The sequence below is a fragment of the Trachymyrmex cornetzi genome, unplaced genomic scaffold, assembly GCF_001594075.2.
Source record: "Trachymyrmex cornetzi isolate Tcor2-1 unplaced genomic scaffold, Tcor1.1 scaffold694, whole genome shotgun sequence".
In the NCBI taxonomy this organism is placed as follows: Eukaryota; Metazoa; Arthropoda; class Insecta; order Hymenoptera; family Formicidae; genus Trachymyrmex; species Trachymyrmex cornetzi.
This window is the reverse complement of record NW_017300019.1, coordinates 698,671-703,359: the sequence shown is the minus strand read 5'-3', so window position 1 is coordinate 703,359 and position 4,689 is coordinate 698,671. Positions and strand designations below refer to the sequence as shown.

At 34.2% G+C, this 4,689-nt stretch overlaps 1 protein-coding gene across 1 annotated transcript in view; it reads left to right on the top strand.

The window, feature by feature from the left end:
- The window catches only part of LOC108767579 (estrogen sulfotransferase), a 29,217-nt gene that overhangs the window by 6,727 nt on the left and 17,801 nt on the right, over nt 1-4,689 (top strand). The gene's annotated exons all lie outside the window — the stretch shown is intronic.

Below are 4,689 nucleotides of genomic sequence, written 5' to 3'. Positions count from 1 at the left end.
TTTTGAAAAAAAAACTTTTTATCAAACTGCGCACTGTTAAATGTACGTAATTTTAAGAAATACAACAACGTGATATTTATTAAGATACAGAACTGTAAAGACAAAATTTTTTTGAAAAACGATCAAAAGCATGTTAAAGTATAAGTTTCAAGCTTTAAAATGTTTTTTTATTTTTTTGTCTGCGATGATTTTTTACCGAGTTACGGTGATCTGAATATTATATAATTTTAAGATATATATCCGAAAACTTTTTGACGGCAGTGTACATCCTACAAATAAAACTCTTATTATATTCTTCTTTACAGAAATTAAACAATTTGCAAAAGTAAACTTATAATCGAAGTTAAGTTTGTAAAAGTATTTTTTATTATCTGTATATAATATTTTGCCATCAATCTACATAAAACACTTCATCCAAATATCATCCCTTAAGATGATAATGTTCTCTGACTATCCTTAAGATATGCCTTGGGGATATGTCTGTTCGGTATAGGAAATTAATTACAATTTTTTTAAGCTATATTATTAGATATATACTATTATACACTGACATAACAAATATAATATGTGTGATATTACCATTATGTTACACAATGCAAAAAAAATGTATACATTTGTATAAAAACAATAAAACATAAAGGTTATGCGTTTCGCGGGTTTCCTCCGTGTCCAGATCCATTCTTGAGATGCCAACGTTTCGTGAACCTTGCAGTCCACTTCATCAGGGCGAGGAGCAGCCTGATACTGAACTGTTCCTCCAGGCCGTTCCTTTTTATATTACGCTGCTTGTTAGAGTGGTGGAGAGGGAAAAGCCATATACTCCCCGATATACAATTTATCGCGCTTCCTAGCACGAACACTACAATCCCTCACTGGAAAAACCGAATCACACATAACCAACTCAACGGACTTCATACAAAAGATTCAAAAAATCCGACTACGTCCCATAGACCTGCTTGTTAGTTTCGACGTAGAATCCCTTTTCACACAAGTCCCAATAAAAGACACATTAAAATTTAAATATAATAAAGGCCTCACATAAAGTCCCTCCCAACCTCATCCCGCTAATAGAGCACTGTCCAGATAGCACTGGACATCCCAAGGATGTCCATTTTAAGTCCAAATCACGTCTGCACGTCCATGGACATAAAATGGACATCCTTGGGACGTCCGTCATACGGATGTCCTATTCAAAACATCCTATGGATGTCCGAATTTGGATTTTACTTTTACTAAATGTTTTTCTTTATATTTTTATTATATTCGTATTATTTACCGAACCAAGAACCAACAAGTATTGAATAACATACTTTTTATATATCTTATATAATATCATATTAATAATATTACTCAAATAAAATTAGATAATTCAAAAAAATTGTAATTTTTATTTTTATGAAATACCCAATACTTTTAAATATTTTTAATCAAATTTAAAATTAAAGACACACTTATTGCAATTTTACCGAACCAAGAACCAACAAGTATTGAATAACATACTTTTTATATATCTTATATAATATCATATTAATAATATTACTCAAATAAAATTAAATAATTCAAAAAAATTGTAATTTTTATTTTTATGAAATACCCAATACTTTTAAATATTTTTAATCAAATTTAAAATTAAAGACACACTCATTGCAATATTGGTGGACTAACTCACATTTGGTGAAAGCGGAGAATATAAATAAGACAGTCAGAGGATGGTATAGCATATATTCCAATAAACACGTATTATCATATAATACGTGATTACTAATATTGCAGCAAGGTCTTCAACTGAAAAAGATGTCCAAAATTAGTCCATAACACGTCCATAATAGGTCCAAAATTGGATGTGTGCGGACATCCTATGGACGTACAAAGTTGTGACAAATGTACATCCATGGACGTCCATAGGACGTTCGACAGACATAATTTGGACTTCCTATGGACATCCCAATGTCCAGAAACGGATGTCTAATGGACGAACAATGGACGTCCTTATGCTATCTGGGTGCTTAACAACCACTTACACACACACATACACACACACTAGTCCTATGACAACCAATTTTATGAACAAACTTCAGGAGCAGCGAAGTGGGCTCTCCTATTTCTCCTGTAATCGCCAACATCTTCATGGAACATTTTGAGAAAGAGGCCGTCAGAAAAACACCCAAAAAACCAGAAGTTCGATTCCGTTATGTAGACGACACATTCGTGGTACGGAGACACAGCAGAGCCGAACTACGTAAATTCCTTGTTTCCTCAATAAACAACATCCAAATATTCACTTCACTATAGACATAGAGGAAAACGGAAAACTCCCTTTCCTAGATGTTCTTGTTTCTAAGAAAGTTCAACATCTTCATGGAACATTTTGAGAAAGAGGCCGTCAGAAAAACACCCAAAAAACCAGAAGTTTGATTCCGTTATGTAGACGACACATTCGTGGTACGGAGACACAACAGAGCCGAACTACGTAAATTCCTTGTTTCCTCAATAAACAACATCCAAATATTCACTTCACTATAGACATAGAGGAAAACGGAAAACTACCTTTCCTAGATGTTCTTGTTTCTAAGAAAGCTGACGGTACCTTAAGCCATCAAGTGTACAGAAAACCAACACACACAGACAGATATCTACATGCTGAGTGGCACCACCAACCAGCACAAAAACAGTCAGCAATCAACACACTAGTATATAGAGTTTTCACCTTTGTTTCCTCAATAAACAACATCCAAATATTCACTTCACTATAGACATAGAGGAAAACGGAAAACTACCTTTCCTAGATGTTCTTGTTTCTAAGAAAGCTGACGGTACCTTAAGCCATCAAGTGTACAGAAAACCAACACACACAGACAGATATCTACATGCTGAGTCGCACCACCAACCAGCACTACTTTTTCCCATCTTTCGGGCAGCGTACGAATCCCGCGTCGAAAAAACTGGTCATCTTTTGAGGCTCCGAACTATCTTCAAACCACCCAAAAAGATAGGACAAATCTTAAGAAATCCTAAAGATCAAAGACCTCCACTCAGTTCCGCAGGAGTATACAAAATACCTTGTTCCTGTAAGAAAGTGTACATTGGAGAAACCAGGAGAATGGTCAATCTACGGATCAAAGAACACTAACGTGATATCAGACTAAAACACACCACGCAGTCGGCATTGTCAGAACACAATATCGAAACAGGACATCAAATACTATTTGAAAAAACAACCACAATAGCCAACAGTACATCATACTTTCCAAGAAAGTATAGAGAAGCCATAGAGATACATAAACACCCTAACAATTTAAATAGAAATAATGGCTACAACATAAATAAAATATGGAAGACCATTCTCTCGGTTATTGAAGACCGACCAATTCCACCACCTCTTTCTCCAACAACCTCTTCCCCCTCTCCGCCCACCCCAACAAGCAGCGTAATATAAAAAGGAACGGCCTGGAGGAACAGCTCAGTATCAGGCTGCTCCTCGCCCTGATGAAGTGGACTGCGAGGGTCACGAAATGTTGGCATCTCAAGAATGGATCTGGAGAAACCCGCGAAACGCATAACCTTTATACAGAAAGCACCCGTGGAAGCCTCAAGAATATTAACAATAAAACATATTATTGTAAAAAAAATTTCCGTCTAATATAAATACATATTTTTCACAATTACAATTAAAAATACAAATTCTAAAAATACACAACTTTATAAACAAATATAAATAACAAAAAGGGGCTCTACGAACCAGATTTTTATATATTTAAATTCTTAAAACATACGTTTCGACCTTATTATTAGGTCATCCTCAGTGTATACACGTAGAGAACGCAAATTTAACAAAATTAATAAAACGGTTAGATACAATTTCTACAATTTCTACAGATTATAGTTACGCAAAATGTTGGTAGTATTCCTTCATATCTATTTTCTGTCGCAATAATGTAATGCTTTCAGTCTTGTAATATTCTCAGTTATATTCTTCCATTATAGGGTAAGACCGCCCAAAAGTGCGCACTTTTTCTTTGAGAAGTTACTATGTAACTTGTACAAGGACCCAAGTCTGTACAGTAAAGTGATGCTTAAATTATTCCTTACACTTCAAATTAAAAATTTGTCAAGTATCAATTTAATACTCTATCACTTTTACAGGTGATTAATTTTACTAAGAAGGGAAAAATGCGAACTCTTGAGCTAATGTCTTCCCAAGAGTTCGCATTAGTTCGCACAAGAGTTCGCACTATGAAAAAAATGTGGCTTATTAGAAAATAATGTTAATTAAAGTAAAAATAGCATTTATTTTTCATTAAACAAATATGTTTTTAAGTACTTGAGTGTATTTTTACATACAGAGTTCACATAAGTAAGTTTTTGATCGACAGTCGATCCTAACGCAATCGACATGGGCCCAGAGCCAACAGTTCTGTCGCTGGATCCAATTTTCACCGAATTTATAACTTGAATAGAGACCGTTACAAAATATGTTATTCATGATCTCGATGTCTGTCAGTACTGCTCATGGGTAAACTTTTGAAATGTTCTCAAATGCAAACTCTTGAGTCATCTCGTGTCACTTTTTACTTTTAATATAAATATATAAAAATTATTATAGATATTAAGTAAATATATCACTAAATATGAAGCAGAGACATGCATGCACATAATATAAATAGTACAGATTCACAAAGCAACAAATTG